The sequence below is a fragment of the Lissotriton vulgaris genome, chromosome 5 (genome assembly GCF_964263255.1).
Source record: "Lissotriton vulgaris chromosome 5, aLisVul1.2, whole genome shotgun sequence".
Taxonomy (NCBI): Eukaryota; Metazoa; Chordata; class Amphibia; order Caudata; family Salamandridae; genus Lissotriton; species Lissotriton vulgaris.
In genome coordinates, this window is record NC_141693.1 from 61079330 (window position 1) to 61105460 (window position 26131).

Genomic DNA, 26131 nt, shown 5'->3' on the forward strand with positions numbered 1-26131 from the left:
AGCCTTCCAGGGAGGCATCTGTCGTGATGACCAGAGGTGCCGGCGGCAGGAGGAACTGCAAGCCGGCCGTCAGGTGTTTCCGGTTTCTCCACCACAGAAGGGCCTTTGTGATGGCCGGTGTGATCGTGATAATGTCCTCGAACGAGCCGGAACTCTGTTTCCATTGCCTCGCCAGAGCCTCCTGCAGGGGACGCATGCGGAGCCTGCAGTGTGGTATGAGGAGAATGCAGGAGGACATCATCCCTAGCAGGGAGGTGAATGTCCGGACTTTGATGCGAGACTTCTTGGCCACCGCCGCGGCCAGAGACAGTATTTTGTTGGTCCTGTCCTCCGAGGGGAAAGCCTTTGCGCAATCCGTGTCTAAGGTAGCCCCTAGGAAGGTGATCCTCGTTGATGGAGTAGTGCAGGATTTTTTGAGGTTGATCGTCAGACCCAGCTGTTGAAAAAGTGCGCTGCAGGCGTTGGAGGAAGCGGTCGGGCCCTCCGGAGAAGGCGCCTTCACCAGCCAGTCGTCCAGGTAGGGGAATACCTGGTGACCTCTTTGTCGCAGGAAGGCTGCCACCGGCGCCAAGCACTTCGTGAAGATACGTGGCGCGGATTTGAGGCCGAATGGCAAGACCTTGAACTGATAATGCCTGCCTGCTACTTCGAACCGCAGGTACCTCCTGTGCCTTGTGAGGATGGGGATATGGTAGTAGGCGTCCTGTAAGTCCAGGGAGACCATCGAGTCTCCCCTTTCCAGCGCTCCCAGGATCTCCTGGATCGTTACCATCCGGAAGGATTGACTCCGCAGGAAGGCGTTGAGCGCCCGGAGGTCCAAGATCGGTCTCCATTTGTCCCCTTTCTGTTGGACTAGGAAGAAGTGGGAATAAAATCCCGTCCCCTTCTGGGACGCAGGGACCCTTTCGATGGCTCCTTTGACCAACATGGCGGATACTTCCTTGAGAAGGAGGTGCAGGTGTTTGTGAGCACGCTTCAGCGGAGGAGTGTTGGGAGGGGTGTTGACAATTTCGAGGGAATGTCCAAATTGAATTATTTGTAGTACCCACCGATCCGTAGTAATTTTTCGCCAATTGGGGAGGAAGTGGGTCAGTTTTCCTCCAATTTGAAAGGATTGAGACGGTGGTGGGACTGGCTGGAGTAAATGGTCACTGGCGGCCGCCAGTGCCCTTCTTGGCGGATTTGCCTCTGAAGGACGACCTCCCATAGGACGACTGTCGGTTCTGTTGTTTGTGCTGGGGCTGGTTCCTGTTGCCGTAGGAGTAGGACGACCGATTTTGGTAGGAACCTCTGTAGGAGTACTGGCCTCTGGAGCGGCCCCCCCGAAAGGACTGGTTCCGGGACTGGAGGGAGCCCAGAGCCCTCGCCGTATCGGTATCTTTCTTAATGGCCTGGAGTGCTTCGTCTATCTTCTCCCCAAAGAGAATCTGACCATCGAAAGGCATGTCCAGCACCTTAGATTGGACCTCTTGTCGAAAGGACGTTGCTTTGAGCCAGCCTTGGCGGCGGAGCACGGCAGCCCCGGCCAACTGGCGGAATCCCGTCATGGCTGCGTCGATGGCGCAGTCGATGATCTCTGCAGCGGAGTTTTGTCCTTCCGCCAGGAGAGCTTTCACTTCGTCCTGGACCGTGGCTGGCAGGTCTTGCAGGTAGGGGGCAATGTCTTCCCATAGCTGGCGGTTGTAGCGCCCTAGCAGGGCGATGGAATTTGCCACTTTGATGGTCATGGCGGACGTGGTAGAGAACCGTTTGCCTATGGTGTCCAATTTCCTGCCTTCCTTGTCTGGGGGTGCAGACAGCGGCGAGGATGGGTTGCGGGATTGCTTTTGGGCCGCCTGAGTCACAACCGAGTCCGGTTTGGGGTGGCCGGTCAGGCAGGCTGGCGCGGTAATCGGGGCCTTATATTTTTTGTCTAGGCGCGGAACCACCGCCGGCACCGAGGCAGGCGTAAGCATCAACTTCTTGCCCTGTTCCCACAGGAAGTCTATAAGTGGAATAGACTTGGCCGACTTCTGGCTGTGCTCCTTGAAATCATAGAGGAAGCATTCTGTTTCCGTGGATTCCACCGCCATGTGAAACCTCTTAGCTGCCCTGTCCACCAGTTTGTGGAAACCCCCAACGTCCGTCGCTTCAGACTGGCGCGGTCGCGGGGATGCCGGGGTAGACGAATGGTGTGATGACGCAGCATCGGCCTCGTCGTCTCTGTGGTCCGAGTCGACGTCTTGCACTTCACCTTCCTCCAAGTCCGTCTCCTCCTCCTCGTCCTCAGAGGAGTCCTCTACCTGAGGCTGGGGCCGAGCACGAGGCTGGGGTTGGTTCCGAGGTCGGGCCTGGAGAGCGGAAGGGCGCGAGGCAGACGGTTGCGCCTGGGTGACCGGCACCTGGGTTCCGCTGTCGGCATCCGGGAACCGTTGTTTATAGTCCTGCACTAGGCAGCGCAAATCGTTGACCAGAGACACGGGCAAACAGATCATCGGGGTGTTTTCCGTGCGGACACTTACGGAACGTTCCTGATACATGACTTCCTCCTGGTCCTCGTGAACGTCCGATAGGGAGGTGGCCGGATCGGGCTGGTTTTCCTCCTCGGACTCCTCACTCTGCAGTGCTACCTGCTCCTGCTCGGGCGTCAACCCCTTCGTTGGGGGAACCGAGGAAGGTGGAATTGAGTGAATGGAGACTTCGACCAATCTGGATTCCCTCCAAGATGGCGCCGGGGTCCCTTCCGACGACGTGCGTGAAGATGGCGCGCCCGCCGTTTGGGTTGGCGACTTGAACGATTCCGACAGTGTCGATGGCACCAAATTCTGCGGGGATAAGTGAACCGCCGACTTACTGGTGGTAGAGCCTTCAACTTGAGATTTCTTGGGTGAAGGCGGACCTTTTGAACTTGACCTCGACTGTTTAGGTGACGATCCTTCGGTATGAGATTTCTTCGGCGAAGGCGGACCTTTTGAAGTAGACTTGGACCTCTTAGGCGACGATGACGCAGACAGTGGGGACACCGTCGATGGTCCTGTTTTCGTCTTGGACGAAGACTTCAGAGGAATGGTAGAGGAGACCGGTGCGCCTGAGGACGCAGTGGTGGTCGTTGTGGCCGTCGCGGAGGGCGATGAGGCCGTAGTGGTCGACACTGTGGTCGAGACCGAGGTGGTCCGCTTAGTAGATGGAGCGGGTTTCTTGAACCTCTGGTCGTCTCGAACAGACACGGAGGAGGTGGTGGAACGTGCCTCCGAAGGTTTCCTGTGCGCCTTCTTGGGAGGAGTGTCTGTCTCTCCAGGGGACTGCTCCCTGGGTCTCTTCTTGGAGACTTTGGAGGACACGGAGACACTACCCTCGGAAGATTCCAGAGTGTCTCGGTCCTTAAGCCTGTCGAGCCATTCGAGAAGGCGAGCCTCTCTTTCCTTTACAGTCTTCTTTGGGAAGGCTCTACACACCCTACACTTGTCAGAGACGTGGTCAGGGTACAGGCAATACAAGCACAGATCGTGCTTATCCTCCGCTTGAATCCGCTTCTTGCCGCAGGAGGAACAGGCCCTGAGAAGGGCTTTCTTTTGCGAGTCCGCCATGGATGAAGCCTTTTTATTGGATTCCGACATGGGAGACGGCAGTCGAAGATAGGATAATTATTCTTTTGAACAAAGGTACTTCCAGAGAAGTTTGAGACTTCGAAGCGAGAAAAACCTGAAGAGCTCAGGTTGGAGACTCCCTAGCACAACGTGCGGTAGAAAATCTGAGGGACGGAGGCTCCTCCCGGGAAGGTTCTAGAGGGAGGTCGGAGCTGATTGGCTAACGATGAGAGTTCGGTCCTTTTTACATAAGGACGTGGAAAGGCCCCAAAGGGGAGGCCCTTCGGCCTATATTCTCTATGTATGTCCTTAGGACATTACTTTTTTATGTACCGGAGGCTCCCGTCTCGGCGACGGGGAATGATTCAGGCATGTGAATCTATGAAAGACACCCAAATACTGGATAACAGGGCTCCTTCCCATTTTGACCAATGTATGTCAAAAGACATAGGCCCTGTGTGGTATCTTGAGTTGCACCAGACGAAATCGTGATCTGATCGCCATCTCTTTGGGAGAGGCTAGGGCTACCAGCCAGTCCTCATCCTCCATGTCTCCTATGTCAGTACCCAACGTTGCCGGAGCTGAAGCAATGTGCCGGATGCACTGTTAATAAGGTTTTTTATACGTTAAGGAGATCGCTTTGCATACCATGTAGTCATCTAATATTCTGTTTTCTAACAGGGATGCTTCAGGTAGGACCTCCCCATTAGGGACCGCTGCCATTAAAGTTACGTCCAGAAAGAACGGTCCAGAGATCCTGAATCTGGAAATGAATCCCTATGTAATGGAGGAATTTTGCTCAAAGCCCTGGACCTTTTCAGACTCAAAAGGACAAGTAGAGAAAGGGTTGTGAGCGTCAGCTGTTCTCTTTCTTTTAAAACGTTTTCTATGAAAAAATTATAATTAGTGAAATGGACTCAAATCATGTGACAAATAAAAAGAACTATTCTCACTCAAACCTACTCGTATTGTGTTACATCCAAATAAGGAATTAGCCTATTGATGGGTATATATACGTGGCTGCCATAAAGTGTGGTGGACATGAAGGTATCAGAAGGTTTCTGGATCGACGAGGTAATATTCATGCTGTAAATCAAGAAACGGAAAAACTGTTCCACCCGTCCATAGATCTCTCTCCCTGGAGAAACCTATCAGGTCCCATTTATCAAAGCCGGGTCTTCGGCCTAATGTGCCCAGTATTCCTGAGTCCCATAGCCGTGTTGTCTGGGTGATCCTACCCTCCCAGTCCAGTGTTTTAAGAGTTGTGTGCCACAGTTGGACCGGAAGAGCTGTGGGTCCCGTAAGGATCATATATCTTGGGGAGGTGTACAGTGATCGTGTGTATTCAAGTGGCCGTAACACATAACAGTCCATATGAAACGCCGTATTGGCTGCAGGCCGATGTACCCATTGGTTAACAGTGGTGAGCTGTGCTGCCTGGTAATATCTGTGGATGTCGGGCAACGTAATACCACCGTCATATGAGTCATGTGTCAGTTTTTTGAGGGCTATATGAGGGGCACCCCTTCCCACAACAAGGTCCTTAATTCAGTCTCTATAGTCCGGAAGTAGGTATCGGGGACTGAGAATGGTGCATTTTGCACAAGTAAAGAAACCACTGCAGTGCCATCATCTTGGACAAAGCAGCTCGTCCAAGAAGGGACAAGGGCAGGGCCCTCCAGTGGCAAACGTCTCTCCTGAGATTCTGTAGGGGACCCTGGAGATTATTGTCATAGAATGAGTCAGGATCGGTGGTGACATAGATACCAAATATCGGAAGCCATCAGAAACTACCCTTGCTGCACATCCCCTATCTTGTCATGAAGAGTACCCACAGAGAACAAATAGAGTCCATTTAGACCACTTAATGGTGTATCCCAAGTATCTACCGAAGGTTGTGAATATTTCCAGTATACGACTCAGGGAGACGCGGGAGCTGCTATATACAATAATATATTGTCAGCGTACAGAGAAATTATGTATTTCCACTCCTCCATCCAGCGTAGGCCACGTATCAAAGGGTCAGAGAATTCACAGGTCGTCAGTGGTTCTAGAACTAGGGCAAACAAGAGAGGCGAAAGAGGGCAACCCTGTTGTGGTCTCACACCTCAAGGGGAATTATCTAGAGGTTTTCGCATTAATGACTACCCAGGCCAGGGAATTGGTGTATAATAATCGTACCCAGGACAAGAACTTGGGGTCGAAGCTCATCCGTTCCAGCACAGCAAAAAGGTATAGCCATTCCACAGTGTTGAACGCCATACGAGCATTAAGGGACAAAATAGTTGCGTCTTCTTGTATAGAAAGGGCGAGCCCCAACATTCCGTGGAGACATCGCAGATTGAAGGTCGGGTTTCTACCTGGCGTGAAAAAGAACTGGTGTGGATGCACCAATTTGGTAATAATTTGTATTCATCTAAGGGCTAATAGTTTCACCAAAATTTTGATCTCAGCGTTGAGGAGGGAAATGGGTCTGCAGGAGGAGCAGTCCTCAGCGGTCCTACCCTCCTTATGAAGGACCACAATGGAAGCGAGCCTTTGGTCTCTGGAGAGCACCCCCTTTTCCCGACTCCCCAAGTACATTTAAAGTAATTGCGGTGCAATAAGAGTCATAGTAATCTTGTATAACTATATCGGGAGCACGTTCTGACACATTGTTTTGCCTGATGCGATATTGCGAATCGCTTGGGCAATTGTGTCCTCTGTAGGATCACTTTCCATGAAGGCTCTGTCTTCAGTAGGGAGTGTAGGAAGTCGTAAATACCAGAGAAAGTCGTGGGAATGTCACATATTCGTAGCCCCGACTGGGGAGTATAGGTGCTTGTAGTAATCTGAGAAGGCATTCGCAATATCTTGGGGATCTGTAAGAAACACCCTGGTGCCCTGAGAGATCCCGGTAACCCATCTAATCGCCTTTTGCCAGACGTAGGTCCCTTGCTCACTTTGTCACTGAATTCAAACTAGCCTGACTGATGAAGGGTGTTTCCCAGAAACCGGTCCCAGGATGCTTGATTCCGGTTCAGGGAAGACCTGGCTTGGCAATTCGGGCTGGACTTTTCCCATAAGGCACAGAGTCAAGACTGATTTGCATAAAGCTGGGTCTCAACTGAGGTTGCGAAGCGAGCTAAAAAATTATGATGGATTCAACCCAGATCTGTGACTGGGGGTGAGTGTCTGAAACGTTTTGGCACTCCATGCATCATCTCCTTGTGTTTGCTTTGTTCGCCCTAAGTTGGCAGGGAATGCCCAGACGTGGGTCCCTTGCTTACTTTGCCACTGAATTCAAGCTAGCCTGGCTGATGAAGGGTGTTACCCAGAAACAGGTTGAAGAATGCTTTTTTCCGGTTCTAGGAAGACCTGACTTGGCAATTTGGGTTGGACTGTTCCCATGCCATGAGGCACAGGGTCAAGACTGATTTGCATATAGCTGGGTCTGAACTGAGGTGGCGAAGTGAGCTAAAGAATGATGATGGATTCAACCCAGATCTGTGACTGGGGGTGAGTGTCTGAAAAGTTTTGGCGCTCCGTCCATCATCTCCTTGTGTTTGCTTTGTTCGCCCTAAGTTGGCAGGGTATGCCAAGACGTGGGTCCTTTGCTCACTTTGCCACTGAATTCAAGCTAGCATGTCTGATGAAGGTGTTATCCAGAAACCGGTCCCAGGATGCTTGTTTCTGGTTCAGGGAAGACCTGGCTTGGCAATTCGGGCTGGACTGTTCCCATGAGGCACAGGGTCAAGACTAATTTTCATATAGCTGGGTCTGAACCGCGGTGGCGAAGTGAGCTAAAGAATGATGATGGATTCAGCCCAGATCTGTGACTGGGGGTGAGTGTCTGAAATGTTTCAGCGCTCCGTCTATCATCTCCTTGTGTTTGCTCCATTTAGCAATGCCATATATATAGCCCAAATGGGGGAGCGGTCAGATATCCCCCAGCCAAATGGTGCATCTCTCGGAATCACGAGACGTGGTGGGCCAAAGTGAGTAGGAGGGAAATACGGGAGAGACGCCCATGAGCCCCGAGGGAAATGTACAATTCTGAGTGATGGGATTGTATGTTTGCCATACATCTACCAACCCCATTGCTGTAAAGAAGGCCATCAAATGTGTGTGGGAAGTGGTCACGTGGCGTGGGGGTTGACAGTCAAGTGAATCACGCATGGTCATATTAAAGTCACCCCCTAATAGGAGTTCACCCAGGTCCAGAAGAGTGCTGCTGTGTAAGGCCAGATGGTTATACACTGATAGGACATTTATCAGTTCCCCCTCCCATATCCCAGAGAGGGCTGTGCATCTTTATAGGGGGTTGTAGGGGATTGCTTCACTGTCAACTGCAATTATTTTTTAATAGAATGCCTACTGCTCTAGAGCTTATTGTCAAACCTGCATATATCACCAACGTGTGACCCCTGCCGTCTAGGGCTTTGCAAGTGTTACCCATCAGATGCATCTCCTGTAGGAGTACCACCATCAGGTGAATGCCGTTTAACATATTGTAGCACCCTAATTAAGAAGATTTCATACTCTGTCAAAGGAGATAAAAACTTGATGGATCAATGGATGAGTTTTATGCCTGGTTAAAGACCTGGCCAGTGTGTGCATGTTAACTGATGAGAGCTCAATCCATAATCAAACAAAGAAGATAAAGACATCCAAACCCACTACCATTAACAGGAGGCTTCAAAGTGGAACTCGCTCATGAGATCAAGCAGTCAGGGCAGAGGTGCACATTACCAAAGAGTACAGGAAGGCTGCCAGGCAGCCACAAGTCTTCAGCTGATCCACTTTGCCTCCACTGATGAGCTGGACAATCTTCTCCTGGAAAGCAACAGCCAGTTTAGTGGCATTGAGTGTTTGAAAGGAAAGACTGTGCATCTGCAGATCGATCAATCTATTGGCATCACTGAGTGGCGATTCATCTTCAGGCTAAAGTGGAAGAGGAGCTATGAAGGCTGGAAGAGGAGCTATGAAGACTGGAAGAGGCGGACATCATCGAGCGAGAATCAGGCATGCCAAAGACAACAACATATCACGCATATACTAATAAATGAGTCTCACCTGCTGATGCTCGACCCACTTTTTGATATATCACAACCTTCTCCACACACCTGGATCTGAGACTATATACAAGATTAAACTTCGGAATCTCCAGCGTCGCTGATGTTTTTGAGAACACCATCCCAGAAGTTCTAGATGGCTTGACTGGAATAATTAACATTTGTGATGACATCTTGGTGCAGGCACACAATGTGACAGTCATTATTGCCCCTGAAAAGTCCTACAGTGCCTTCAAGCGGCCTCAGGCTAAAGAAACACATCAGTTTCCTGGAACAGAGATTTTCAGTGTAAATGGTGACTCCGAATCCCAACAAAGTCAAAGACAAGAAATCTGTACTCACACTAACTTTCATGACAGGAGTAAGACGTTTCCTAGGCATGATGACATACCGTGGTAAGTTCACAAAGAACTTGACAGCCTTTACGGATCTAACCCAGGCACTTACAAAGACTGATGTCAAGCAATGGTCATAGAGGGTAGATAGTGATTTAACAGACCAAGGATGGGACACTGCTGATCTGCCGCTTCTCCAGGCCCCGGACTCCTGCCTCACGACTCTCCCTGCTCCATTCAGGAACCAGAGCCAGTGCCGCCATAAGCGTCAGGGAACTAAAGTTCCCAGCAGCCTCCAGGAGGTGGGCTTGGCCCATTTTCGCACCTCTGAAGCAGATTAATTCCTTCTGCGGCTCCTGCATCGTGGGAGCCGGGCGGGGTGGGCAGTGGCCGAGCAAAGCGTAGGCAAAGGGTGAGCCCGTCCATGCCCGTCAGAAACAGGAGGAGGCTGGGCCACCCCTCTTACACCCACAGTTTCAGTTACAGTGCTCTGTGGCCTTGTCCCCCCTGACACCGCGCCCGGCGCTCTCCCCTCAGCCCAACCTGCACCAGACTCCCAGTAGTTAATGTCCAGCTGCGCCCCTCTTGACCCTGGTAGCCTGGGTCGGCTGCACTTGACCTTGCAGTCTGGCTTCTTCCCCTTCCCTCTCTCCCTGCCTGCCCGACCGATCCCTTGCCCGCCGGCTCTGCTGGGACTTCCCTTCTGCTGCCTGCAGCCCTGCAGCTCCTTACATCTTGACTCCCGCGTCGCTCACCGTCGTGCCTGCTGTCTCCCCCCTATGGGCACCATTGGCACCCTCCTGCCAGTAACCCAGTCCTCTGGCATGCAGACCACAGCGCACCCACGCAGCAGACGCGCACCGTGGGTATGCTGTGCTTGGACCTCGCTCTGCACTAGGTCTACACCCACCACAGACCGCTTGAGCTTCACAGCAGACGAACTTAGAGCCCTGGTTCCCAGATGCCAGAATAACTGCTGTGCCCAGGCCTCACCCAGGACCACCGATAGCCCTTTCTCCTGCCGGAACTGCCGATTTACCTGCATCACAAGAGAAACAACTGACACCACGTTCAGCAGCCACAGCAAGTCACTCACAATCAACAGCAGGGCCGTGGCCAACCCCTTCAGAGACATCAACTGCCTGCTGAACAATGCACGCTCTCTTGGAACAGACGCCACAGAAATCTGGAAAACCATCACCACCCCAGACACCGTCTTCATCACAGAGACCTGGCTGAACCCCGCATCAGCACCCAGTATTGCCACAGCCATACCAGACAGATGCAAGATAACGCACCGAGACCGGACCAATAGAAATGGCAGCATCACAGCCATAATCCACAAAGAGACTCTCAAATGCACAACCACCACAGACAACACCACCCCCTTCATGGAGCACCTCAACTTCCAACTCCAAACGAACAGCAAAACCACAATCGGAGACACCCTCGCCTACAGACCTCCGGGACTCGGCCCTCCCTTCTGCAACCCCATCTTTGACTTCATCGCTTCTTTCACCATTGAGGTGATACTATCTTCCTGGGAGATCTCAACTTTCTCCTTGAAAATACTGATGACACCAACACGGCTGACATCCTAGAAAGTATGGCCAACCTCAAACTCGAGCAATTAGTCACCGACACCACTCCCATCGCAGGAGACACGCTTGACCCTATCTTTACACCCACACTGAACAGCTCACCTGGACCGACCACCACTGCGTCCACTTCATCTCAGAGCCCCTCAAAACCCCCACCTCCACTGCCAGCGAAACATGTTGTAGCCGGTCCAAATCATTAGAACAAAGCTGGATCAACACCCTCAACTTTCACCTACCTACCTCCACAAGGACACAGAACAAGCAGTGGACAACTTCACTAAATGGATCACAGCAAGCGCCCTGAGGAATCCTACCAACCCCAACAAACAAACACAACACCCCCAGGAGCTGAACTAGTACACATGTTATGGAGCTGCCCCCGAATAGGAGTGTACTGGAATACGATAACCAGGATATTACACACATGCACAGGTCAAGCACTACCTTTTGTATACCTCCTGTATCAATTCAGGAGGACGCCTGCTACCAATGTAGTGCCTAGGTTCGTAGACTTGGGGATAATAGTAGCTAAAAGGCTCCTAACTAGATGGTGGAAAGTGGTGGACCCACCACATGTACGGGCATGGCGTCACTCATTGTTCGCATGGGCCAAGTCCGAAAGCATCTCCATCAAGCATGAAGAAACGTTAGAACTGCGTCGAGAACCCATAGCAGCATGTTGGGACAACCTCTTAAATGAGCTGCAACAGATAGAGGGCAGTGACCCTGAGGATTCGCCTGGTTGCGACGTGGGCAAATAGATGTAGCGAACCATACACTAACCATACACGCTAACGGGCGTACCATGATATTCCAAGGGTGTTCGCAGACCACTTATGAATGTGAATAAGCGTGGACACTACGCAAAGGGGACATTGAGTAACACAGCAGCAAGGAAACATTACGCAAACATGCCCGAAGATGGAGAGTTTGGAGGGAATTTACTAAAGAATAAGGCCTGAATATGGCTTTAATTACATTTCAACGCTGTTTGGAAGCAGAGAAGGGATGTTTTGAAGACTGGTATCGTAGTTCATAAACTTTGAATTCGTTTTTCCACAACTCCTAATTGAAGAAACCGGAGAGGAAGTTTCCAGAATGTGCATTAGTTTTCTGTGTGTACAGGGAACTCTTCTGAGGACTTCATGTAGGTTTTATAGACACAAATAGGTTTTGTGAGGACAGCAGCTCATTTCTCTAGCAATTATTTCAAGATTCAAAGGAGTTTTCTGATGACTTACAGGGATTTAGGAAGATTTAAGAGCATTTCCTGATGATACAAGGGAGTTTTCAGAGGAATCAAAGGTATTTTCTGAGTACTTAAGAGTTTTGTTGAGGATACAAAGTGGTTTTACGAGTATCTGAAAGTTTCCTAGCACTTTGTGTGAGCTTAGTAGTGGCATTTACACACTGCAGCAGTGAGACCTGCACCTTACACACTGAGAGGAGAATAATAAACCAGCCTTACCTGCTTAGGGTGCTTCTGACATCCTGCAAAACAGAAAAACAAAGTGAAATCAGTTTCCAGAGAAGATGTTAAAGTTATGATAGTATTTGTAGGAGTGAAACACTTCAATCGATCTATGATTAGAAAACGTTGGCTGCGGTCACATGACCAAGCACATTCTGTGGCATCGCATGACCCAGCACAGAGTGTGACATTCTGAATGTCGACAAATGACACAGCAGAAACTGATGTTCTGAATGGTAATGACACAGCGCGGTGTCATTCTGAATGGAGTCACAAAACACAGCACATTCTGATATTCTGAATGGAGTCACTTGACACATTGTATGATGTTCTCAACAGGGTCACATGCAGGGGCCTCATTTAGGACTTGCCAGGGGTTGCAGCTGCGACTCCTGAATTGCCCCTTGTGACCCGTCACTGCTTGTGCGACCCTGACTTCAGAGGTAGTAAATTCAGTGCCAAGAGGTCAGAGGCAGCTTGCCCTTATGAGAGTTGTGCTCCACCTTCGTTTTCTGCCACTTTTCTTTATTACATTAACAGTGAATAATCTGCCAGAAGTCCTTGTTGTAGATCCTGGTGTGCCATGTTTTATTATACTAATAGTATTACAGGTAACAGGCATTGCAGGAAGAAGTATTAACAGCAGGGATACTAGAAGAGTGTTCTTCAGCAGAGTAAGGTACGAATAGAAGCATTACTAAAAAAGGGCCATGAAGGAGTAGTTAAGTGCTAAAGGGGTAGAACAGTGCCCTGCAGGAGGAGGTACAATGAAGGGGTACTAGAAGAGTGCCCTGCAAGAGGAGGTACAAGAAGAAGGGGTACAAGAAGAGTGCCCCGCAGGAGGAGGTACAAGAAGAAGGGGTACCAGAAGAGTGCCCTGCAGGATAAGGTACAAGAAAGGGGTACTAGAAGAATCCCCTGCAGTAGGAGGTACAAGAAGATGGGGTAGTAGAAGAGTGCCCTGAAGGATGAGGTACAAGGAAGGGGTACCAGAAGAGTGCCCTGCAGGATGAGGTACAAGGAAGGGGTACCAGAAGAGTGCCCTGCAGGATGAGGTACAAGGAAGGGGTACCTGAAGAGTGCCGTGCAGGGGAAGGAGGTACGGGCAGAAGGAGTACTAGAGGAGTCTGTGTAAGTGGCAGCCATCTAGGAAATGAGATCACAGCTGCCCAGGAAGGACAAAGAAATGTGACCGCCTCTTGGCAGTTATGGACTTTTAAAGGATCTGCTTGTGTGAAGCGCCCGCCAATTACTGGATTAATTCATCCCAGCATTGGGTGAGCTGTTGGATTGAAGGGGCTGAGATGAAAGACCCTCTATAAATATTTAAGGAAGAACCAGACAAGAGTTAAGGATTTGGACTATTGGACTCTTTATGACAAGTTGTCTATCACTTGCATGCGGCGTGGCTATATTACAAGTTCATCTCAGTATAAGGAGTTAAACTTATTGTTTAGAGGGTGACGCCAGGATCACAGCTGGTGAATGGAGGCTCTCTGTCACCCTCCAAGGAGGCTCTCGGTCACCCTCAGAGGGATGCTCTACATTACCCTCAGAGGGATACTCCCTGTTGCCCTCAGAGGGATGCTCTCTGTCACACTAAGAGGGCTGCTCTCTGTCTCCCTCAGAGGGACGCTCTCTGTCACCCTGGGAGGGATGCTCTCAGCCACCCTGAGAGAGATGCTCTCTGTCACACTTGGAGGGATGCTCTCTGTCCCCCTCAGAGGGTGCTCTCTGTCACCCTGAGAGAGATGCTCTCTGTCACACTTGGAGGTATGCTCTCTGTCACACTTGGAGGGATGCTCTCTGTCACGCTTGGAGGGTTGCTCTCGGTCACCCTCGGAGGGGTGCTCCCTGTCACCCTCACATGGATGCTCTCTGTCACACTAAGACTAATTCTCCCTGTCGCTCTTGGAGGGATGCTCTCTGTCACCCTTGGAGGGATTCTCTCTGTCACCCTTGGAGGGATGCTCTCTGTCACCCTTGGATGGATGATCTCTGTCACCCTTGGAGGGATATTCCCTGTCGCCCTGAGAGGGATGCTCTCTGTCACACTAAGATGGTTTCTCTCTGTCACCCTCGGAGGCATGCTCTCTGTCACCCTCACAGGGATGCTCTCTGTCACCCTCACAGGGATGCTCTCTGTCACACTAAGAGGGATGCTCACTGTCACACTAAGAGGGATGCTCTCTGAGACCCTCAGAGGGTTGCTCTCCGTCACCCTCAGAGGGAGGCTCTCCGTCACCCTCAGAGGGAGGCTCTCTGTCACCCTCAGAGGGATTCTCACTGAGACCCTCTGAGGGAGGCTCTCTGTCACCCTCTGAGGGATGCTCTCTGTCACCCTCTGAGGGATGCTCTCCGTCACCCTCAGAGGGTTGCTATCCGTCACCCTCAGAGGGAGGCTCTCCATCACCCTCAGAGGGAGGCTCTCCGTCACCCTCAGAGGGAGGCTCTCTGTCACCCCCAGAGGGAGGCTCTCTGTCACCCTCTGAGGGAGGCTCTCTGTCACCCTCTGAGGGATGCTCTCTGTCACCCTCTGAGGGATGCTCTCTGTGACCATTGGGGGAATGCTCTCTGAGACCCTCAGAGGGATGCTCTCTGTCACCCTCTGAGGGATGCTCTCTGTGACCATTGGGGGAATGCTCTCTGAGACCCTCAGAGGGATGCTCTCTGTCACCCTCAGAGGGATGCTCTCTGAGACACTCAGAGGGATGCTCTCTGAGACCCTCAGAATGATGCTCTCCGAGACCCTCAGAGGGAGGCTCGCCATCACATTCAGAGGGAGGCTCGCCGTCACCCTCCGAGGGATGCTCGCCGTCACCCTCTGAGGGATGCTCGCCGTCACCCGCCGAAGTTTGCTCGCCGTCACCCGCCGAGGGTTGCTCGCTGTCACCCGCCGAGGGTTGCTCGCCGTCACCCGCCGAGGGTTGCTCTCTGTCACCCTCCGAGGGAGGCTCTCTGTCACCCTGCGAGGGAGGCTCTCTGTCGCCCTCCGAGGGATGCTCCCTGTCCCTCTGAGGTAGGCTCGGAGGTTCACCGTCACCCTCCGAGGGAGGCTCTCCGTCACCCGCCGAGGGTTGCTCGCCGTCACCCTCCGAGGGAGGCTCTCTGTCACCCTCCGAGGGAGGCTCTCTGTCACCCTCCGAGGGAGGCTCTCTGTCACCCTCCGAGGGAGGCTCTCTGTCGCCCTGCGAGGGAGGCTCTCTGTCGCCCTGCGAGGGATGCTCCCTGTCGCCCTCCGAGGGATGTTTTGGATGTTCTCTGTCACCATCATCTAGTGCCCTTTAAATGGAGCTACTTCTCAGGAAGCTTCTTGGCTTTAAACTAATCAACTTATTTGAGCAGAGCATCACTGTTAAATTGACAGCGTATGACCACAATAAGGATGTTTACACCTCTAATCCCACCCTAAGCCATATTGTTGAGGAATTTGGTTGCAGTTTACAGTTTTAAAGTAATCCAGTTGTAAATAAAATTTCTATTGCTGCAGGGCAGCAATTTGCCGACATTCATTTTGCACACTGTAATATAATCAGGGGTTACCCTTAATGTAAAATGGTTACTATTCTTCAAACTAAAGAGTTCTCTGTGGCAATCTCTATCTTTATCTGGGATGACAAAAACACAGTGAGCTTTCCATTACCGATTTCAAATTCCTGGTTAAATAGCTGACAAGAGGTTTGGTGCACGTGAACCTAAGTGGCCACCTGCATCAGGAGACAAGTAAACACATCAGAACAGAAATGTTTTCAAACTTCTTAGAAAAGAAGGAATTTGGTTTCTTTCCAGTTCTCTCGGGTGTTGTCACTCATTAAGCTTTCCATTTCTATCTAACTTTTAACACATTTTGCTCCTTGGTCTTCATATATTATTTACTGTCACTGGAATTGCTTGGTGTGTTGCATTCTCCCTAATAGATAAAATACATAAATCATTTGTATATAGATGGGTTATTAACTTGTATATCACACCGTAAACGGTCCCTGTACATTTCACAGTTTGTATATTGAGTTGGACTCACAGCATCAAGTGGGACAATGTAAATTATCCATCTCTGTATATTGTGTGCGGCTCGCAGAGTGCACGGGGTCACTGTGCATTGACCCAGCCAGGAGATCATACGTGCTCCGCTCATACATTTAATAATGCACACAAATTACAATTATTTCACTTCCTTCTGTTTTATTTCCCAAACAGTATCTCACCTTCAAGAGTTCCCACGCTGGCGCCTCAGACTTCTTTTCTATCTCCGTTATTAGAGCCTTGAGAGAGGTGATTTGATTGGACAGTTTGGTGATATTTGCATTTTCAATCATGGTCATTTTCTTCTCCATCTCCTCCAGTCTTCTGTGCAGTGTTTGCTCATTTTCTTTCAGAAGCTGCCGTAGCTTTTCAAACTCAGATTCAATTTTATTCTTCTCAGTTCTTAGCTTGTTCTGTCAGAAGCAAAGAAAAGCTGTTTAGATATTAAAAAGCTTTCTACAAGCCGTCCTTAGAGTCGGAGTCCAGGAGGAGGGTGGAAAGGTTGATAGATCCTTAAAAAAAATCAGACCACTAATGTGCTTTTCCTAATTTCTGAACTGCAATCTCTTACTACCTTCCCTTTTACCGTCTTCCATCCTTCTCACACTCCTGCCCTCCCCTTCCCTCAGACACCTCATGAACTGTAGAGAAGTCAGAATTTGTGAAGTTGTATAGAAGGTCGATCCATGGAGAGGGTGCAAGGAAGGAAACCCACCGCAGGCAGAGACAGTCAAAGACCGAGAGACGGGCTGAGGGGAGACACAGGTTGAAGTCACATGATGATGTAAAAGAAGGGGGGCCAGGAAGTTCCCGCCCTTGGGATGGAAGACACAAGATTTGGGGAGTGCAGGCTGCCCCTGTCCTGCAGCGCAATGGATGTGTTTGCCCAGAAGGAGACACTGAGGGGTGTCCTACAATGGCGCTCATTCAAAGTGATGGGTAATCACTGGTGTCGGAATGTCACGTTAAAAACAAAGTATGTGCATTCTGTCACAAAATGCAGAATTACCAGATAAATCAATGTTTATGAAGGTAATTCAGCGATTTCTGTAAAAGATGAGTGAGGAGATTGGATAAACATCCTTTCCTATCCTAAGATAAGTGGCTGTGAGTTATCATGTGAGGTATGTCACACTGTGGCTTAGAGCAGGAGCCTGTGTGTTATCAGGTGAGGTACAAAATGAACAATTGATGGACAAAATGCAGAACAATGTCATACATTGTAAATGTAAATGTAAATGTATTTGAGCTTATATAGCGCACAGCTACCCACAAAGGGTTTCCCGGCGCTTGCTTAGGGAACCCGTCCTGGTATTCCCCTGTGAGATAATCCCAGCAGGGTATCCACAAGGTGAAAGCCAGGCATCCCACCGCGAGGGGCCGTTGTGGAGATTAAGCAAGCTATTGCCCAGAGTCGCAGAGTGTGAACCCGTGAGTTGAGAAGGCACCGGAGCGAGAATTATCGAGTCCGTGGAATTTTTTGAGCCCAAGACCCGCCGAGGCGGGGAATTGAACCCTGGTCCAGGGCCGATCTCAGCTTCCGGGTCTGCCACCTCTAACCCCTGAGCCACACTTCTCCACTACAGAGATCTGGGCCTAAATCTATAGTTTTTTTGCTCACCATGCCATTCCAGTTTGGACCCAGCCAAATGCAAATCAGTCTTGACCCTGCACCCAATGGGAACAGTCCAGCCCGAACTGCCAGTCCAGGTCCTCCCTGGACTGGAAACAAGCATCCTAGGACCGGTTTTGGGCTTTCAGCCCTCATCAGCCAGGACCTGCCTTAGCAGTTCGGGCTGGACTGTTCCCATAACAAACAGGGTCAAGACTGATTTGCATATGGCTGGGTCCAAACTGGGATGGTGTGGTGAGCGAAAGAATGACGGATTAAACCCAGATACTTCTGATTGGGGGTGAATGTTTGCATTGTCCAGCATTCCGTCCATCAACTGTTTCTTTTGCGTAGGTCGTCCTAAGTGGGAAGGGTATGCCCAGACATGGGTCCCGTGCTCACTACACCACTGGATTCAAGCTAGCCTGGCAGATGAAGGGTGATGCCCTGAAATTGGTCCCAGGATGTTTGTTTCCGGTCCAGGGATGACCTGGCTTAGCAGTTCGGGCTGGACTGTTCCCATAAGGGACAGGGTCAAGACTGATTTGCATATGGCTGAATACAAACTGGGGTGGTGTGGTGAGTGAAAGAATGATGGATTAAACCCAGACCCTTGTGACTGGGGGTGAATGTTTGCATTGTCCAGCATTCTGTCCATCAATTGTTTCTTTTTTTATCAGGTGAGGTACATCACACTGAGGCTTAGAGCAGGAGCCTGTGGAATATCAGGTGCGGTATGTCACACCGTGGCTTAAAGCAGGAGCCTGTGTGTTATCAGGTGAGGTATGTCACACTGTGGCTTAGAGCCGGAGCCTGTGAATTATCAGGTGAGGTATGTCATACTGTACCTTAGAGCAGGAGCCTGTGCGTTATCAGGTGAGGTATGCCACTCTGCGGCTTAGAGCTGTAGACTGTGAATTATCAGGTGAGTTATGTCACACTGTGGCTTAGAGCCGGAGCCTGTGAATTATCAGGTGAGTTATGTCACACTGTGGCTTAGAGCCGGAGCCTGTGAATTATCAGGTGAGGTATGTCACACTGTACCTTAGAGCAGGAGCCTGTGTGTTATCAGGTGAGGTATGCCACACTGCGGCTTAGAGCCGGAGCCTGTGAATTATCAGGTGAGGTATGTCATACTGTACCTTAGAGCAGGAGCCTGTGCGTTATCAGGTGAGGCACTTCTCGTCCCAGTGAATAAGAGGGTTTCAGCAGTGGAGAGCGGTGTGTTTCTCTTGCGTCACCAAAAATGACTGGTGTCAGACATTTTGTGGAGTTGGGTATGTCTCCACTACTGGTAGGGGGTTGTGCTACGGTATGTGTCACTAGTGTACAGGTAGATGGTTGTGCTCCTGTGATGTGACACCAGTCCTGGTAATGTTGTGCTCTTGTATTGTGTCACTGGTCCTGGCAGAAGGTTGCACTTCTTAGCTCTCTCCTTGGTAGAGGGTTGTGTCCTTGTATCACCAGTGCTAATAAGGAATGCGTTCCTGAGTTCTGCGAAACTGTAATGTTATTGCTCCCTGAAGCCCAGAACAGTACCTGTTTGGTGACCTGTAAAGGCCAAGCATGCCCTCATAACAGAGATGACACTACTTCCCATGTCCCGAGTTAACAACCTAAAGTGGTGGTGGCAGCGTATTAAATTTATTGGCTCATTAGTTATGACCAGACCTCTTTCATGTGTCCGTTGAGAGTGCAGTCTACTGAACTGCTTTGGTGTGAGCCCCAGACCCTTGCACTAACCTTCCGTGTGCATGTCCAGTGCATGTAGGTACGGTGGATGTGCTGCACATGGGTTGTAATAGGAATCTCCAGGCCCAACTCATGAGGTCGCACACTGTGGCGCACACACTGCAGACTTAACCTAAACCTCATGTCGCTAAGTACGCATACACACCTGATCATGATCAGACCTGCGCACGAGATAGATAATCATCAAATATGAATGGTAAAAAACAGATTGTTGTTTTTGTTAATGTTAACAATGCTCATGATGATATATTTGCACAATTATTATGATCTTGAGTTCCTGTTGGGTCATTGACATCGAAACACAATTCTATAGTATGTGTAATGCTGTTATTATATCCTTGTACCCCATCAATGTTCTATATAAACCTGTTTGAAAGATATTATGTACACTCACTATTGTCAAGGATCTATGTACAAACCTCTGAAAAATCAATAAATGATATTTTAAAAAAAATGTGCACTAGTTATCCAGGGACATTCCAGTCAGCTATGACCTATCCCTGTGAGAGGTCTAATGAAGGCATAAAAAATGACACACCAACCTATTGACGATTAGTAAGACTGTTGCAGGAAATCCTTGCAGTGAGGATTAAGCAGACAGAGAATGCCCAAGGTCAGTGGCTGATACTGGGCTGTGCCCAAGTAATTTCTAGAATTAGAAATGCATATTTCCTGAAGAAGGGAATGTACATGTCCTGAAACGTGTTAGGATTAGAGGGCATTGGGTTTAGATGAACTATTTGTGGGCTAAAACTCATCAATGTTGGAGTTTCCATGCTCGCTTTATCACTTAGACTAGCAGCCCGTCCCGACGTTGTCCGGGTATGAATTGCTGCCGGCCAGTAGTATATTGTTTTGTAGGATTTCGTTTTGATAGCATTTCTTATCTGTGACAGGCCTGTGAAACGCTCCGATTCACAGTGCACTGCTGATGATGCACTTAAGAGTGCGCGTTCAGTAGTGTGTGAACTCGAGTTTCCCTACTTTATTTTTCCTTGCAATATTATATATTCGAACATTGGAATGTTGGGAGCTCCATTGAAACAATGGAGTGCTCTGGGCTTATAATGGCTGGTATAAGCCTGGAGCTCCAACATTCCAATCTTTCTATGTTCACAGCTCTGGATGTGAACAAAGGCTTCAGGGAGCCTGAGGGGATTCCAATCCTGTCAGGCTCCCAAAAGGCTCTGTTATTTTTTGTTAGAGCATTCTACCCTCTAGTGGTAGAATGTTCTAATAGCCTTATAGCCCTTCGTAGCTGGGCTATACCGCTATTAAAGTCCCTCTCCCTTGTTAACGCTGGAGAGGGCTTCTAATAGCCGGTATAGCCCTCTATGGCGGGTTATAAGGCTATAGCGCGAGCTCGACCACATGGCATGAGCACAATTTACATTACAGAAGAACACATTCATTTGTGGTAGGCACGGGTAGACAAAGCGATTTGTCTGGAATCACAGGATGTTGAGCTGATGCCGAGATTCGAACGTAGCTCCCCAGCTCTAAAGTTCGCAATTCTAGAACTTTTGGCGGGAGGTGTATGTCGGTGCTGGCCATCAATGAGAGAGACCTGTGCATTTTTCAAATCGGTGCTGAAAAAATATGAGTATGTTGCTGGAGATGTGGGCCGCCGTGCCACCAATGTACTTACCGGGGGAAGGTAAAAACCCATTATTCCGCAACTTTCTTTCCGCATACTTTCATTACGAAAGTACCATAACTCCGCAATGCCATTATAACGCATGGCATTACATTTTATATGCTTTACCACGCATATATTTACAACGAAATTCGTTGTAAATGCATGAATGGTAAAAGCATATTTTTTTTTAAAGTTTGGATAAGGTAAGTACGGGTATAGAGGTATATGTTTTGGGATACTGAGGTATAGGTTTTGGGGTGTTTGGGTATTTTAAGGGTTCAGATATAGTTTTGGGTTATGGTGTACAGGGGTAGTTTTAGTGTATAGGGATAGGTATGGGTTTTGGGGTACAGGGGTATTTTTAGGGTTCAGGGCTAGGTTTGGGTTTTGGGGTATAGGGGTATTTTAGGGTTCAGGGGTAGGTTTGGGTTTTGGGGTACAGGGGTATTTTTAGGGTTAAGGGCTAGGTTTGGGTTTTGGGGTACAGGGGTATTTTTTGGGTTCAGGGGTAGGTTTGGGTTTTAAGGTGCAGGAGTATTTATAGGGTTCAGGGCTAGGTTTGGGTTTTGGGGTACAGGGTATATTTATAGGGTTAAGATGGGTTAGTGTTTAAGGGTGTTGGGGTATTTTAAGGAGTAAGGGTGGGTTATGATTATGGGGTGCAGGGGTATTTAAAGGGAGCAGGGTGGACACCCGGAGCTGGAATGTACAGAACCTGGGAAAGAAAAACAATGAAATATTGGGCACAACTCTCGCTTTTTTTTCCGTAATCCCGCGCCCCGCACATGCCCACGCCCCCAGCACATGCTCACAGAGCACGATATGAGACATGGCATGAAGGGCGGAACGTACCACATGTCCCCAGCGTTTGTCACGCCCCCAGCACACGCCCACAGCACAATGCAGACACGCCCACAAGGGACTACTTTGCTGGCACGGTTCTTTTACCTTTTAAATGTATATGGTGGGCGTCTGCATAGCCTATGTCCTTCTGCTGCAACTGCCCTTTCCAACGCTGTATTGGGTGTTGTGATTGGTGCTGTGGTTCCTGAGATTACCCGCCTAAAAGGTTTGGGCTCTCTCTTTATTATATTAGTATAGATTAACTCTGTTGGAATATCTGTGGTTTGATGATGTGGCTGCTTGTTGCCGTTGCCGAGCCTGGCTGGATCATTTGTGGTAAAAGTCGAATACTATTTAGAAATAAACTCAATTATGGAAACCGGAGTCCTTATTACCAGGACAAGATTCAGGGATGTAATAAATGATAAGATTGCCTATTCTACATGGTTCCCCAGTGTGGTGGCACCACTACAGACAACAGGTAATAATGCCAACTTAGAAGCGCTGTCGTTCACTTACAAAGAAAATATCTTTAAAGAATAAGCAGAGAGGATTCTTCCTGTCTACGCAGGTTTAACAGAACTGAAAAGAAGACAGAAAGCGGTAAGATGAGGAGCTCTTCTTTATTCGTCCTGGTGTTTAGGTCTCCTGGCAGCAACTGCTGACATGTCAAAGGTATACATTCGACGCCAGAACATGGAATCCAAAGAGATGTCCCGTGCGGGCTGGCACGTGGGACATTAACTAAAGATAACATCTTTACACATCCCCCTTCCTACATTGCAAACAAAGAGATTCAACATTCCCTAAAGAACATTCAAAATTACCTAAAACATTCCCTTCCCCCCACCAATAATTAAAATAATAACAAAAACAAACCAAAAACAAAACCCCAAAGCGGAATGTACAAATTAGATGACAATTCAAGATACAATAAAATCACGATACTGGGGGGGCGTGGCCAAGATGGCGGGGTGAGCGGACGCTTCCTCCCGTAGCTCCTCCGGCCCAGCTCAGCTCGAGCCCCGATTCCTGCGCTTCTCTCCCCCCGCGGCTGCACTGCGGGCGAGAGAACTGTGCCGGAGCTCTTGGGGCACATTTTGATACCACTTTGACTCCTGTTGCCCCGGGGGAAGTCCCCGAAAAGCTTGTTCAACGATCGATCCGAGGAGTGGAGCCTGGATCGCCCCGAGGAGAAGAGCCTGGAGGCGGAGCGTGTTGCGGCGCTGTCCGCCCGCCTCGGCTGGGCCGAGTGCTGAAAGCTGGTGATCCCGAGGGAGCGGACTCGACGGACTCCGCGGAGTGCGGAGGCTTCCTGGCCGGCGCCCTTGTGGCCAGAGTCATCGCTGGACGACAGACCCCAGACCTGCGTTGGCGATCTACCCCCTTGCCATGGTTGCTGGTGTGTGACGCCATGCAGACCCCGAGCCTGGAGGCGAGGGACGGTGGAGTTTGAGCGGCGACCGAGCTGGGTGTACTGGCCGGTGCAACTGGGGGACACTGGTTTCGCACTTTCCCGACCCATTGCTGTTTGAGGGTCGCCCGCAGACTTGCTGGCCTGGGCTGCCCTCCCAGGTTCCGCCCTCCCGCCATCTTGTCGTTGAGGAGCTGGTGCTGGCGACCCTCGCCCGCGCCCTTGTCATACGGGCGCCTCGGATCATCCTGGCGCCTACGCCTCAGCCGTCCTCCCTGGAAGCACGCGGCTGAAGGCCTCCGACCTGGACCCTGATTATCGCCCTGACTGGCTCGATGGTCGTCTCGCCCCGGCCCGTGCCGCCATTTTGTCGCCTGTGACGCATCACCCTTGTCTTCAGCGAGGTCTTCACATCTGGTGCCCAAGAGCGGCTGGGCGCATCTACAGCGGCCAGCTCTAGGCTTCACCCACAGCGGAGGCCAAGATGACTGGGAGAGGAGGCGCGAAACGGGGAGATCGCACTCTGCCGGACATGCTCGGCAGGGCCCAGCAACTGCGAGACAGGGCGCAGCCGTCCCCGGGGTCCTCCCGGGCCTCAGCGGACGCCACCGGAGGCGAACCACCAGTCACGAGGTCCTTCATGGAGGACTTATTCAGCTCCCTCAAGGAGGAATTCCAGACTCTCAAGACCGAGGTGGCCGGAGAGGTCCGTGAAGTGCGTAGAGAAATCGAGGGCCTAGGCGAGCGGGTTGACACAGTGGAAACGGCGGCCCAGGGTCGCGATGAAGAGATAGTTCATCTCCAGCAGGACGTTCTCCGCCTACGGGAGCAGTGTGTCGAGCTCCAGGCCCACTCTGAGGACCTCGAGAACAGGTCCAGGCGGAATAATATCCGGGTGCGGGGCGTCCCATCTGCGGATGAGGGTGCGGACCTAGTGGCCTATCTGCAGGACCTGTTCCGGGACATCTTGGGAGAAGGAGCGGACTTCCCGATCCGCATCGACAGAGCACACAGAGTGGGCCGCCAACGCCAGTCATCGGCACTCCCACCTGATATCCTGGCATTCCTGCCGGATTTCCCCCTAAAGGAGCGCATTATGACGGAGGCCCGCAGGAAGCAACCACTGTCTTTCCGGGAACGACCCGTGGCGCTCTATCAAGATCTGTCCGCCATCACGCTACAGAAGCGCAGGTCTTTCCGCATCGCTACGGACTTTCTGCGAGAGCATGAGACGGCCTACTCTTGGGGTCACCCCTTCCGTCTTATCTTTCGATGGAATGGGGTGCTACACCAGCTGCGCTCCTTACAGGATGTCTGTGGGGTGCTGGGACTCACAGCTACAGAGGAAGAAGGGGCGACGCCCGCATGGAGGCGCCCCGAGCGACGGGGCCGACGGAGATCGAGGAGGCGCCAATCGTCGGCGACGGCGAGTCGCCCTGACTCCCCTACCATCAGGGCGGATATGGCGGAGGCCCTGAGGACTGCGGCCAGGAACTTGCCTGAATCTAACGACATGGCCCAGGCGGCCTAACTCCACTCCGGGGGGAGAGACTCTTAGCCTCTACGATGCTGGGTTGGGGCTGGGGGTTGGGGGGGAGAGGTTGGAGGTGAGTGGCTGGACGTCCACTTGACTGTTTTCTACGGACTCGCCCACTTGGGCTAGACTGAGACAATGGGGTGTTTTTTCTTGTTTTTGGTTTTGGCTGGTTGCCATGGGTTGGTTTTGGGGGGGTTCAGGAGCTGGTTTGGTGTTGGGGGGGTCCCGTCCAATATTGTCCGAACACATGCGAAGCCGACTCTGGCCTTCCCTGCGCCCCTGCCCCGCGCTCCCCTTCCACTGATCCCTCGCTTGCTGCATAGCGCTTTGATTCCCTGGGAGCGATGCCGTCCCTGAAAGTAGTGACCCTTAATGTTAAGGGTCTGAATAACCCTGTGAAGCGTAGGGCGATCCTTTCCCTGCTAGAGGGGTCGCAGGCGGACATCTGTCTCCTGCAGGAAACCCATTTACTCTCTAAAGATTGCCATAGGTTGCGCTCTGCCAAGTTCCCCACGCAACTCTTTTCCTCGGCTGCGACTAAGACTGCGGGTGTAGCCATTCTTCTAGCCAGCTCCTTTAGGGGTGAGGTGTTGTATAAACATGCCGAGCAGAAGGGGAGGCTCCTAGTGTATCGCATGAGGCTGGGGGGTATTGCCTTCACGGTTGGCTCCGTGTACAGCCCAAATGACCACCAGGATCGCTTCCTGGAATCTGTGTTGGTGGACGTTACTGCCTCGCCCGATCGTCATGTTATCTTGGGGGGAGACCTGAATATGGTCTTCGACTCCACCTTGGATAGGTCTGCCCAGCGCTTTCCGCAGACGGGGGAGCTTTCTGGTGCGGTACAGGACCAGATTGCAGAGATGGATCTGCATGACCTCTGGCGCACCATGCACCCCACCGATAGGGACTACTCATATTTCTCCCACGCACATCGCACGTATTCGTGGTTGGACTACCTCTTGGTGAGCGGACCGCTTCGCTCGGCCACCACGGCGGCAGACATCGGAGTCTTGTCCCTGTCCGACCATGCGCCGGTTTCCGGAGTATTTGCTTGGCCGGCGGCCCCCCCCTCCAGAGGGTTGTGGCGGCTTCGGGACACGCTTCTCCATAAGAAATCGGTGGTGAAGCGAGTGGAGGAGGTCATTCAGGAGTACCTGACCCACAATAACAACTCCGACACGTCCCTAACAACGCAGTGGGCGGCTTTGAAAGCGGTCGTCAGAGGGGAGTTTATCTCCATTTCCTCGGCGGAGAACAGGGAGCGGCAACGTAAGAGGGAGG

At 50.9% G+C, this 26131-nt stretch overlaps 1 pseudogene across 1 annotated transcript in view; it reads right to left on the reverse strand.

Annotated features, from left to right (window-relative positions):
• LOC147710160 (E3 ubiquitin-protein ligase TRIM39-like) overlaps window positions 1-26131 on the reverse strand; it is a 141073-nt pseudogene that overhangs the window by 39337 nt on the left and 75605 nt on the right. The window contains exons 3-4 of the transcript XR_015295851.1: window positions 16233-16463; window positions 12025-12047 (exon numbers count right to left, since the gene is read on the reverse strand). The product of XR_015295851.1 is annotated as an E3 ubiquitin-protein ligase TRIM39-like (transcript). The remainder of the gene's footprint in view (window positions 1-12024; window positions 12048-16232; window positions 16464-26131) is intronic.